The sequence below is a fragment of the Ornithodoros turicata genome, chromosome 1 (assembly GCF_037126465.1).
Source record: "Ornithodoros turicata isolate Travis chromosome 1, ASM3712646v1, whole genome shotgun sequence".
In the NCBI taxonomy this organism is placed as follows: domain Eukaryota; kingdom Metazoa; phylum Arthropoda; class Arachnida; order Ixodida; family Argasidae; genus Ornithodoros; species Ornithodoros turicata.
The window spans coordinates 46666504-46680840 of NC_088201.1; positions in this window are offsets into that span (position 1 = coordinate 46666504).

Genomic DNA, 14337 nt, shown 5'->3' on the forward strand with positions numbered 1-14337 from the left:
AGGGGGATGTTGTGAGGGGAAAATTGGGAGAAGGGGCGGCTTGGGGGGGGGGGGGGTTGGCGTCTGACGTTACGTAAACGGTGTGGGTGGGGTTGTCTTCCGAATTATTCCAGTCGACATTTTTTTCTTCTGATTTTACCTGGAGCTTGACTTTGTTCCCTGTTTATTTGATGATCGGAGGACGTCAGCATTTTCCTGCGCTTGGTTTCTATACCGAGACAAGAGTACAGTAGCCGAACGCTATTAGCGCTAATGTGTCAGGCCACGAAGGTGTTGTGTACTGGTTGAAAAACATGGATTACGAATTGTTCGTGATGTCCGGAGAACACGTCACGAGAGACGGTGTCAGTGTGTGTGCAGTCGCAGGTTTTATGTCGCAAGCGCTACTTAGGCCAAAGAGCGCCAAGAAGATGGAGATCGTGCAGTGGTCGGTATGTGGATCAATTAGTACTTAGTTAAGAGGGACTGCCTACGACACTCTTACCTCCCAGGTATCCATCTTTGAGTCGCTTGCAACGGACGTCGATACCATAAGGATTGGTGTACATTGGGGAAACGTACTCCTCGCAGCATGATGGGAATTGATGTTCTGAGGCTGGAACACATAGAAAGGACAAATACATACAAAGCCTCAAGTGCCTATAAGAAATTAATGATGAACTGTGAGACTGTACTGTAGAGACTGGGTGAATGAGGACTGTACTGAGACTGAACTGTAGGACTCGAACCCACGTTGTGGGTTCGAGTCCTATAGCTGGCTAACCTTTTCAGTGACTTCCTTCGTTCATCATTACTCCTCGCAGCTGATCCGTTGTCAGAAGGAAATGAGTATACAGCATCATGCATATGCGTGAAACCTGCAATGAAGTTCGAATACCTTAATGCTTGGCAGAAACCTTGCATTACATAATTATTTAACCTTCATGCCATCCGGGCACCCCCCTCGTGGGGATATCTTTCTTTGAACTACCGAGATAGATACTGTGCTCCAGCACAACAGAGGAGATTTCAAGTAATGCCAGTTTTACGTTGCGTTGACATAATCATTCTGTAATATGATAACAAAGAAGGTTGATTAGGATAGCTGTTCTGGTTATGCACAACTAAGCGAAGTAACTCATGCCGCCATGACAAGTTCGAGTCGGCTGGCCTCTAGATTTTCGAAATCGACAACGTAACTCACAAATAGTTTTAATGTCATCACTAGAGCGCGGATAAGTATGCCCTAAAAACTCCCGAAATATGCATGCAACTATGCACCAAAAACCTTCGAAATATGCAGTAAAACTAAAACTATGGATATGTGCATAGTTTTTCGTGGTTTTAAGTACAACAACAACAACAACTTTACTGTGAGATGATGAATGGGGAGTTTCATCGCCAGGGTGCGATACTCTACCCCATTGCTGATGGTGATGCGGGGATTGAAATAATGAGCCCCTTCACAATAAGGATCGAAGCCCTATGGTATCCAGAATGGTCAAGAGAGGTTTTAGGGCAGAGCGTTGGTGGGCTGGATGTGTCCAGGGACTAAGCAATTTTGTGAGAGAGGGGGGGCTAGAGTCCAGCTCGTTAAGGGATACGGAGAGTACGGTTCGGGAAGGTTGGTAGTGTGGGCAATGGAGGAGAATGTGCTCTAGATATTCTACAGCACCGCAGGGACAGCATTGGGGAGAGTCAACTTGTCTCAAGCGGTAACGCCACTGCGCTGTAAAAGCCAAATAGAGGCGCATTCGATGAACTAATGAGGCATCTTGACGAGAGGTATGTCGAGACATGCGGAAAGCGAGCGCTCGATCAACTCTGCTCAGCACTGCAACTGAATGGCCGTTTTTGGTACAAAGACAATGCATCGCCCAGCGACTGATTTTCGACTGTCAAATTTTTGTCGAAACATTGCCAAAAACCCCGTGACTTTCATAGGAATAGTGTATTACTGCCATAACCTTCCGAATTCAGAAGAAAAATGCTGTGTTTGCTTGGCAAATGCCTGGTTTGTGTGGTTTGTTTCGTGTTTAATTATGCAAATTAACTTAATTAATGCGTGACACGAATGCAAACGGCCTGAGTTTGCAGCAAAGGTCTGTATGAGTGTATTCCAATGAAGTAGTTTTTAATCTTTTAAAGAAAAACCTATTTTTAGATATTTAATGACAGCCTCTCGTGGAACATCTTGCATGTATTAGGGATCTTGCTAAATGGGGTGTTCGATTATCGCGTCCTTTAACTGTCTGGAATTGTCACGAAGCTAAAACATATAGTGGACATTAGTAAAACTGTTTATCTTCTGACATTCGGTCGCCCCCTCCTGTACGTCCACCTTAGCTAAGATTAGATGACAAGAAAGAACTCCAGTTTACTTTTACGCCGAATCTGTTCATTCATTTCAAACTTCATACTTCTTTGGTATTTCATTCAACACAGCTCACTTGATGCCGATGCGATGAACACGTGATAACGCAGACATTTAAATGAGTAGTGAAGACCCTCTCCATATTTTTTTTTGTTCGTTTTTGCTTTCATTTTTGTAGCCATAGCTCACCGGAGGCGCGCGCACGAGGTTTTTGCTCCATAGTCCCTACATTCGCTAGAATTCTCTCTGAGTTCCTTGGGAAAGCCCATAAGTGAAGGAGTGACGCTGACGTAACTCCGTGACGTAGAGAGCCCACCGCAAGTAGCGCCGCGCCATGCCCGTAGCAGACGCATCTGCAGGGGAAATGAGACCTCGCGGCTGCTCGCTACGGTGACACTGCGTCATCAGAACCGGATTGTCATGCCTGGAGATCAGGCGCCAAGAGAGTTTTCTTTTCTTCCTTTCTTTTTTTTTTTTTTTGTTGCGCAGCCACATCACATTGTTCAGTGACAATACTGCGTACGGTCGGTCGTGATAGAATGTTGGATGACAGCACCAGGGTTGCGAGCAATGACAGAGAACACTTGCCCAATCAAAGGAGCACTCAAGTAAGATTTAGGATAGCTCTAAACACAGATTAATTCATCAGGCAGTACATTGGAAATGGATACGCGAAATATTGTCGCTGAAAAGTGTCTTACCACTTTGCAATTCATTCTACAAAAAAGTCGCGAGAGAAAAATATAGAAAAAGAAAAAAAAACCGGTTATGAGCTGTGCAGCGTGAACATGAAGGCACAGGCCGATATGCTGCCGTCACGTTGGGAGCACCGCGCGATGTTGCAACAGGGAAGGCAGGCTTATATTTCCCACTGAAAATTCTTCTGCTAGGGCCACCCTGCTCACCCACAACGCACTTCTACCGTGTCCTGCTGTGTCACGGAGTGACGTGGACACCACTCATTCTCTTACGGGAGCGCGGAAGCGTCTCGAGAAGGTGTACAGATCTAGGACCTCTCGCGCGCGCTGCAGATCAGCTAAGTCTTTGCGCTAGAGTGCATCTGAGGCGTCTTTCCAGGCTCATTTGCGTACTACGTGCTAAAAAAAAGTGTCATTTGCTGTCATCGTCATTCACCCCCGTTGCTTCAATAGAGGTACCTGACTCACCTCAATTTCTAACGTCATCACTAGGCGAAGTCCACCCCATCCTATCTCTCACATCTTCACCGGTGTCAAAAAGTAGGACGTGTGAACATCGAACGCTCACATACCGCTACAAGATCGTGGGGAATTCCATCATATTAGAGAGTTTTAGCCGACCGTTGATAACGTGGCTTGTGTCGAACCGTATCAACCGGAACCAATCGGTGGATAAGATTCGGAGTGACGCATGACTGCAATTGGTTTCGATAAGCACGATAACCTATCCACGGTATAGTAAAACTCACATTGTCGTATAGCCGTATAGTCTACGTACGCATGGCCTGTAGTGATGGCTCATGAATACATAAACTGTATCAGTGATTGCATACAATTTCTTCAAAGCTGTCACGAGACCCCATACGGAATACCTGTTGAATTACATACGTATATACAGGGTGTTTCACCTAAGGTGATAAAAAATTATAACTGGCGATGTACTCGGCAATTACCTTCTGAAAACGTTTGCCATCATTGAGGAAAGCTTTGGACAATCTTCAATTGCGGGAAATTTATTTTTTTCAATTGAACTTTGAAAATTGCCAAGCGAACCTCAGTTTTTTTTTACAGAAATATGAAGTCCTCCACGGATAACCACAGACCCAACAAAAACTATGTACAGTATCGCAACGGAAATAGTCGAAAAAAAATAGTGAAAGTTACGCTTTAGCTCCGCCTGCTTGATTTTCGCAAAAACGCGCGCGCGACAAGTGCGTCTAGAGGAGGAAGTGTCCCCGCCTTCATTTCTTTTTCCTTCCTTGTGATAAGACGGTTATTTTGATTTCTTCGTGATAAGTCGGTAGTCACCAGCATCGAGGTCAAAGCGGGGGTTTAAGGTTAAAACAAGAGGCGGGGACACTTCCTCCTCTCAACGCACCTACGGCGCGCTCTTCTTTGCGAAAATCAAGTAGGCGGGGCTAAGCGCAATTTTCACTAATTTTGTTCGACTATTTCTGTTGTGATACTGTGCTTAGTTTTTGTTGGGTCTGTGGTTATCCGTGGAGGACTTCATATTTCTGTAAAAAAAAAAGTGAGGTTCGCTTGGCAATTTTCGAAGTTCAATTGAACAAAATAAATTTCCCTCAATTAAAAATTGTCCAAAGTCTTCCTAAATGACGGCAAAAGTTTCTAGAAGGTAATTGCCGAAAGTCTCACAATCCTCCGGCGAGTACGTCGCCAGTTAGAATCTTTATCACCTTAGGTGAAACACCCTGTATACTAATACGCTGCTATCGTACACTCTTAAAAATGAACTTCACCACATAGCACGCTCCTAGCCAACCACCATCCCGAATGACAACGTTATCGCCCCTGATTTGTTGAAAACGGGAGGAGGAGCCTATTTTGTGCCGTGCATCATTATGCACGGCACAAAATAGGCTCCTCCTCCCGTTTTCAACAAATCAGGGGCGATAACGTTGTCATTCGGGATGGTGGTTGGCTAGGAGCGTGCTATGTGGTGAAGTTCATTTTTTTTACAGAAATATGAAGTCCTCCACGGATAACCACAGACCCAACAAAAACTATGTACAGTATCGCAACGGAAATAGTCGAAAACAAATAGTGAAAATTACGCTTTAGCTCCGCCTGCTTGATTTTCGCAAAAACGCGCGCGCGACAAGTGCGTCTAGAGGAGGAATACGCTGCTATCGAGGCTCCTCACCACAAAATAGGCTCCTCCTCCCGTTCTCAACAAATCTACACTCTTAAAAATGAACTTCACCGCATGGCATGCTCTTAGCCAACCAACATCTCGAATGATATCAGTATCTGCCCTGATTTGCTGAAAACGGGAGGCGTACGCCTTTTTTGTGACACTTATGTTGTTCATAACTGTCACCAAAAAGGCGTACGCCTCCCGTTTTCAACAAATCAGGTCAGATAACGATATCATTCGAAACGATGGTTGGCTAGGAGCGTGCTATGCGGTGAAGTTCATTTTTAAGAGTGTAGGGCGAGAACTTTGTCATTCGGGGTGATGGTTGGCTAGGTGCGTGCTATGTGGTGAAGTTCATTTTTAAGAGTGTAGGGCGAGAACTTTGTCATTCGGGGTGATGGTTGGCTAGGAGCGTGCTATGCGGTGAAGTTCATTTTTAAGAGTGTAAGGCGAGAACTTTGTCATTCGGGGTGATGGTTGGCTAGGTGCGTGCTATGTGGTGAAGTTCATTTTTAAGAGTGTAGAGGTCGCGCTCCGGGGACTCACGGATGACAGATAACCAGGCTGGCATTGGGAGTCCCGTTTTGCGAAGCCTGAGGTTAGACTGCCGTAAGCAGATAGGGCGCCATCGTAATGAAGGAAAGTGAAGGAAAGGATCGTGAAGGAAAGTGAGCGAGTGCCCGTGGCGGGAATGGCACCTATACCTCTGTGATTGCCTGTCAGGTGTGCTATACCATTACACTAAACTGACATCACGCTCTCGTCAACATATGCTGTCTTTTAGGCAGACAAGGCCACACGTTCACTCTGTCGACATTTTAATGCTTGTTTAGAGTCCGACGTATAGTCTTCGCCCGTCGCCGCCTGCGTTCCGCGCCGACAGCTAGCGTTCGCTACGCCACGCTTCCTCATCCTACCGGGATCATAGTCTGACGCGATTCGTGCCAGCGCAACGAAAACACTACCGGAGATTTTCGCATTTCGTAGTGGGAAAGCAGTCATATCTGGCAACTGTACCGGCGTGCTGAAATCCGACTAAAGACAATGCGTGTTCCCATCGTTGGCACTGTTAGTTTTTTACTATTGCAATACGGTTGGTACCCGCAGACACGGACGGTGAATTGAAGAAGAGAGCCGCACGTCTTCCCAGCTGTTCTCCTTCTTTTGCTTCTCTCTATAGTCCTTTCGTCGTGTATTCTATAGACGATCCTCTGATTACAAACATGTGACGTCACGAGAAGACCGGTTCCAGGTTATATTTTGCTGTAGTGTGCAAGAAGCGGGAAAAATGCGTCGGCTGATAGGCTGATAAAGCTGATACTGCCCACCAGCATGCTTTGTGCGGCGGCGAAACGTAATCGATGACGTAGGGGCTCAGGTCGTCTGTACGCACGTATGTTCCTTAACAGCTTCGATCAAAAGCTCAACGTGCGACGCCATGTAGGGAAATGCGCGTCCACGGGAGCCCACGCCGTGCACAGCCAACACCACTTAGATAGAGAAAGCCTGCTTACTCGTCGCTGTGACGTAACAATTAAGAGTCAGCCAAGGAGGATAGTGTTTTCAACGGCCGTAGCCAATGACGAACGTGCTTTCAGCGGTCGTGGCCATGGAGACGAACCACGGTCGTCTGCGAGTTGTGATAGAACGTCCCCGCGTACTAAATTGGAAAACTTATTAATAAAGCGCAAAAAAGTCTCAATCTTTCTCAACAATGATTTTCTGGAGCGCGTCTTGCACTTTTTATCTAAATATTTAGGCCTGCAGGTTCCAGGTGAGTTGCAATCATTTGCGGGTTATTGAATTCTCAGAACGGTGAATCGCAGTAGCAGACGAATTCGGGAGAGGAGGCAATGAGCAGGCCTTCTGTATCTAGGTGGCGCTGACACAGCTCGCTGGCCACCGCCAGATGTAGGGCATTGCTCTACTCACCCGACAGCGGCTGACGTAGTTTCGCGTTGCCGCCGCGCCGCGCTTCGCCGAGTGTCGCCGAACTATGAACTCACCGGCGACGGCTCGCAATGCGCGTCGCTGCGCTATGCGTCGCTAAGTCCCGCTCCGTCGGACTCTAAACCAGCCTATACTGTTATTTGGCCGTTGGTAACGTTTAGGTGTTGTGTTTGTTGAAAATGTCAATTCACCCTCTGCGATTTACGTTGCTAAGTTGTCAGTCCGTCGATGGGTTTTAGAGCACAGCTCTTAGGCGCCCGTTCCTGCGTTGAGCGGCGTCGGCGTTGTAACCGGCAGAGCGAACGAGGAGCAAAGCGAAGTATGAAAGTACGGGAGAACGTGAGCAGGGAAGCAACGGGGAAGCGTACGGCGAGAGTGAAGAGGGCGGGAGGAGGAAAGCGAAGAAGGAAGGCACGCTTGGGAAGCCGGAACGCATCTGGTTGCAGTTAGGTGAGCTTGGCTCCAAACTTGCGACTGGAACAGGCGGCCGCAAAATCGCGGCAGTTACTTCACGAACTGGGATAGGAGTGCTACCTGAAGAAAGCACTATGTGTAGAAAATGAAAACAGTGGTGTATAACTCAACCTCCACAGCTGCGCTCAAATTTCGCATTACCGACTATCGTATACTCGTCCAGTGAATCTTTGTGTTTGCATTTTGCTTGCGTAGTGCTGTTAATATGCACCCAAATTAGACCAGATGCCGTATTGCCTAATTCCGCAGAAGGGCGTTCCCGACGTAATGGGTATCATAATTCTAACTTACTGCTGTCCTCAGGCACAGATCAAGCAGGCAAGATGGACATTCGTGCGTCGACACGCTATAGCCACTCAGTAGTCTTTATCAGTGAGTGCGCTGGCTGCTCGCCGTTAACGCGATTCTTGTCAAAGCTCTTACGTTCACACGAGACGCCGTAACTTACGTCAGAAGTCATGCAGTATATTTTGAACACAGATTCAATATGAGAACGTTAGAGCCATAAGTTATGAGCCATGCGAGAACGTTACCCTCAAAAGAACAGCGTACGAGTCAGCAGCGTAACCAAAAAAATATTTCGGGAGGGGTTGTACGGGAACTTTACATGGGGGAGGAGGATTTCACCCTTGTTTCCCTGTCCTAAAAGTATTACCAAAGGTACTGTTTCGGGGGGAGGTAGTGTTTGAAACCCCTCTGTCTACGCCAGTGCATGGTACGAATGTTGCGCAAGGCGCTGGCTACAAATTGTAATAGGGATGAACTAGCATTAGTTGAACGTCGATTTTGGGTCATAATTAAATAGTGACGATCTCATTATTTATACTCGAATACACCTCTGTAAGATTGTTGCTAAATACTTTTCCTTCTGGGCCTGCATAAAAAGGCCAGAAAGAGTTTTGCAGAGCGGGTGCATACTGCTGGTGTGCGCAGCTGTAGAAAGAATATGGATGGCGTTTATTATATCACCAGGTAAGGCTGTTCTCGTTCTGCAAGAATTCAATGCTTTACGAAACGTCTTTTACAGTATTTTTATGGAATGGTATTCACTTTAGTGCGCACTCTGTGTTTCGCTTTCAGGAGACTTCACTCTAATCACGCTCAAATCAGCGTATGTTCATTCAGTTACATTGGCAACACGTCATGTCTTGCCAACTGGCCATCGTCCCGTCCACTATACTTGTCCTCATATCGCGTCCGTTCTATCTGCGCTGTTTGAGGCTCGAGGAAAACATCGATCTCTTCGCTTCTACTCTCTGCGTACATATATTCCTGATTAATCGCAGTTCACCGCTGGCAAAAACATCTCCGCAGCGTAAGACCAAGATGTGGCCCCAAAAGATGCCAAGAAGACGCACGCGCGCCCGGAGACGCTCTGTGGCGTGTCCAAGAGTTATGGGACACCCCACGCGCCCGTCGGGGGTCCGCGGCCATATTACGGAGCAGTGACGTAAAAAATGGCCACACGACCGCTAGCCCTTCATCAAAGTCCCTCTCTTCTTGCAGGTGTAACGCTGGCGCCTTCAAAACAAGGATTTATCTGCGGGCTCTATAAATATATAAATAGGCCGATAAAGAACCTCTCCTCGACAAGAGGCAAAAAAGTAAGAAGCCCCTGTCAAATGCCCAGGGCCGTCATATCTACGGCACAGTCTTCCATCAGAGCATGACGAATGCTTATGGACCCTTCTGCCACGCGAAGATCGCGCCATTGCTTCGTATACGGCCTTTTCCTGAAATATGGCCGTCATCAAAGCAGACTAACGGTCTTTGCGCTGTCCAGAAAAGGGAGGCCTACATATTTCATGTGAGGCTGTAATTCGTTGCCCTCCTCCCCATCTTTAAATTATCTCCAGGGATGATGCGGCGGAAGATGGGCAGCTTTGAAGTTTTTAGGAGCTGCTGCTCAATGAAGGCGAAGGGACGAATGCCGCGGGACGAACTTTCGCCGTGTACCTACGCATTTGTATATAATAGCGAGGGGTATAAAGGCGTACAAAGGCTGGTGTAATCCGAACAAAACACACTGTCCCAGAAAAATCTACACGAACACTAAAAGGTGCAAGCGATTTTTTATTAGCGAAGCATGACGAAAAACAACGCCACCAACCGTTTGAATGATTTCTGTGTGCGAACACTACACCAACAGAAAGCCAGTACACCGGCATATAAATAACCTCTGCGACACTCCATAACTTCACTCGGTTATGACAGGCATAATAATAGTCAATTAGAAACAAGGGATGCGTCCACAAGGGGGTAATCTCCTGACGATGTTTACTCATGAGCAGAGATGCCCAAATGGCCATTTGCACATACCAAGTCAACACTGTACTATTATTGCGGCTTTATTTTCCTCTCTGTTGTATACCTCGATTCTCCGGAATGAGTCGATCAAAGCCGGAGGAACAGAGGACGATGTTCGTTGGTAACAGAACCGCAGGCCGTTTTCAGAAAGTTAGTGCGACTTGCCGTTTGATGGTGAGTGCTGAGACATTGTTTTCGCTAGCGATTTCAAAGCAAAACTGAAACATTTTTAAAACTCGTTCACAGCATCTGTTGCCAAGTCGGTATTGTACTGCCCCACTCAACTGAAGATCGAGCACTGGGCTGTTGTACTCAGTGTGGTCAACTCGAACTTACACTTCTTTACTACTACTACTACTACTACTGGTTAACTGCGCTGGTTAACTGGTTACTACTGGTTAACTGCGCCCCCTTCCGGGAACTGCAGTAGTAAGGACGTGTCTTGCTACCGATAAGATGGTGCCCCTGCAGAATTTACACGCGCCACCGTTATCCAGCTATGTGTGCAGCAGAGTGTACCTCACCCGCTATGTGGCGGGTTTAGTACCCGTTCGTGAGAAGATTAGAATGGGAAGGGAACTCTACTGTAGGGGAATAATGAGCACATGGATGCAGACACGTCCTATATGGCATCTCCATCGCTATCCCGTAGCGGTTTTCTTTGTAGTACTATTCAACTAGATATTCAGATAACACAAATGTGTTATCTTGTAGAGAAGCTAAACGCCACTAAATGTACCACTAGGCAGTCTTGGGAAAATTTGCTTTCAAAAGTAACTGAGTTACGGTTAATCGAAAAAAAGTTTACGAAGTTACAGCTACAGTTATTCCACGTAAAAGCAACTACTGAAGTTACAGTTACACTCTAAATCAAAATACACCTATTGTATCACTTACGATGAAAAAGCGCCTACTTCAAGCGTTTTTCCCGTCGATTTGGAGGCGGTACGAGGCTGCATGTGTCATTTTACTCCTAATACGCGGCACAAATCAAGGTCTAACGCTACATGAGAGGAAAGTTGTCCACCGAAAGTAATGGGCCGCCTATTTGTGCCGTGTACAGCAATACGTCTCAGCTTTTTCTTCTTGTGTTTGTTTACTCTCGCTTTTACCTGCGTCGCCAACCGTCTCTCTCTCACCTGGCAGGTGATAAGCGATAACCACCATAACCCCAGAATGCGAGGACGTGAGGTTAACTGTTTGTCTCATGAACGCTTGCAAGTGGAAAATCAAATGCGCCGTAGTATTGTTGAGGGAATTTACAAAATTTGTACGTTCAGGAGATCTGTCAGTCAACATAGACTAAAACGAAGAGGCAAGGCGAGCCGGCTGTCATTTCAAAAATGTAGTGCAATTACATTTGTGCCGGTCGCATCAGTTGCGTCAAGTACGTTGTTGACACGCTCAAGGTAAGTAAGTATTGATGTTCACTTATTAGAGGTGTGCCGAAAAGTAGTGAATGCTCATACAAGGACGAGCCACGAAAAAGGATTACATGTAGAAGCTTAAAGTTAATGTTTTTATGAATGCTTGTGCATGTAACAGAGAAGAAATTTTCATTGCCGAATTCTCTTTGTCTACACTGTTGTTATTCCTAATAACATTGAGCAGTAAGTTCTGTCAAAGCAACGTGCGAAACAGCAAGAAAATTATCTTGAGTGATCTTATTAAACTTTTTGTTTTAGTTGCACAGCTATGTTGCTAAAGTGCAGATTGATATTCATTGTAAAATTGATATTCAGTTTTCATCGTTTTCAAGTTCAAAATATTATCTTGCCTGCGTTCAGTACTTTCCCGCAGAATTTTTGTCAAACATATAATTCTCTTTCACAGGTAACTCTCACAAGTATCGTGTTGAGCTTTGATGGTGTGCCAAATCACTCAATAAGATGAAGAGGTTTCAGTAAGTCAGCAAGATATCTCATCGTCCCAGCCTTTTCTGAAACTTTGGAAGACGAGGTCTCCTTCAAGCACTGTACCCAGCCAGCACGTCAGAAAGTGAAACATGGACACCACAGCCTCCTATATACGGCGGCAACTCCTTCAACCATCATCGTACGCCATCGATGCGCAGGGTGTGCATTTACAAGCATATTTTTCAGCCGGTTTCGGGGTACTATAACGACTTCAACGTTACCTTGATTTTCACTATGCCATGCAAAGTGCCGGCCATGCATTGTTTTAGAAGGAAACGGCCTGTGGTATTTACTGTTCTGTGATATTGCCGACTAATAAATGCTTTTTTATAGTGCTTGCTTTGTTGCATGAAGCTAGGTGTCTTGACATAAATCAATATATTTTCCGTGTCTTTTTTTGTTGATCCCTAATTGACTGGAGACGTTTTCAAATTGAATTACCGGTTACTGTAAAACATAAGCGACTGAGACTTTGCAAATGGAGACACCACATATATCGGTGTCGAGCTGATGCTTCTGGTGAAATAATGGTTTTGAGTGTATCTTTACGCTAGTTGCACGTTTTTAAAATGCGCGTCTGTATTCACCTCTGATTTTATAATTGCATAGTTTTACTTGTTGGACTTACCCTTTTGTTATCATGGCAGAGACCGCACGGCCTTGAGCCGGAGGACACCGACCAGCCTATACGGACGGAGAACATACGGCGGACTCCTATACTATTGAATCCTTCGTGTGTTGTCCATCTGTCTCGCCTTGTCGCTGTCCTGAGACTCAGTCATGTTGCCTCTGTCATGTGGTACAAAATAGTTGCGCGCGAAGCGGCACGTTGGACCGCTTGCTGTAGGAGGTTTTTCGTACTGCGTACTCTAGGAAGCACAATGTAACGGGTATTCCACGCGCTACACCGTATCCATATGTGCACGCGGCACCATGTAACACGTGTAGCGCGTTACAGTGTATACCTTTCTGTAGAGAGCACGCCGTGCCGCCTGTTCTAGGCGGCAACATTTTGAAAAAAAAAAAAAAAGAGCTCTTATTAGGTGTCACATGCCTAAGAGTGTAGTTACTATTAGTTACTATGTACAGTTACCTTGCGGATTTTCCAAACAAAGACATGGTATCGACAGGCTTTATTGCAGACATGGAACCTATGTATAAAATGTGCTGTTTATACATATTAAACTTGAGCAGCAACATGCTGTTCGAAGTTGATACCACTGAATTTGCTTCGTTTAATTGCGAAAACAACTCTGCCCACGCTAAACAGCCGCTCAACCGGGGCACTAGAGGAGATACCAGTGTTATATCTCAGATATATTTTTTTCTAATAATTGGAAAATTACTGAGGGCAGTTATAGGGTACTGCGGCTACCTTCCTTCCACCTGTCGAACTCTTTGGTCCCTGAGGTCCACCAAGGTGAGGTGAGGTGAGGAGCATCTTTAGGAGCAATGGTTCAGGTGAGGTGAGGCGAGGAAACATCTTCCTAGAAGACGCTGAGGTGAGGTGAGGGAAATTTTCCTTGGGAAAAACTGAGGTGAGATGAGGAAATTTTTTCTCCAGAAAGGCTGAGGTGAGGTGGGATGAGATACATTTTCTGAAAAATGTTTGAGGCGAGGTGAGGTGAGGGAAATTTTGTTAAAATTTTCTGAGGTGAGGATTCCTTTTTCATGTGTGGTGAGGACTTTTTTTCGTGTGTCGAGAGAAGAAAAGGGAAAATTTGTCCGAAAATTTTTAGGTGATATGAGGCAAGTTGGCAAAAGGTAGTTGCTAGGGCTGTCTTCTTTACTTTATTTGTTTTTTCAGTGACTGTTGTAAACCGAACGACGCGAGTCGTTGCACTTCACTATCAATAATCGCTGCTTATTGGCTGGTCCTGAGTCCTGACGATGGGTCTAGACCCTGGCTGCACATCCCACAAAAAGTAGGGGGCAATATGGGCACGACATTGGGTGCACTGATGACGTGACACTCATACGATTATGATTCACAAAGCTGCGCTTCGATTCGACCACCACTGTAGCGCTCAACCATATGGCTCAACCTATCGGATGTCATGCGAAGGCGGTGAACGAGACAATTAGCAATGCACCTGCCATCCCACTAGCTGATGGCGAGCGGCCATGATATAATGCGTAGGACATGATCCGTAAATAATTTTAGCTATCATCGTCATTCATCAGGTACTCACCGCAGTCGTGGCGCTTTCTCGCCTGTTGCGCTTGCGCCACAAACACGTACAGTCACAATCTACCGCTGAAGCAGAGAGTCGGGACCTGATGCTTTAGTCTCGATACTTGCTTTACGCTGCGTACTTTCGTCATTTAAAAAAGTGAGAAGCGTTGACCTTGAGCAGGGAGGGGCACCCTCCTAACTGCAAGTGAGGTGAGGGCGCCTTGAACCCCCTCACCTCACGGAATTTGAGATGAGGTGAGGTGAGGGAAATTTTTTTATGCAAGGCTGAGGTGAGGTGAGGGAAA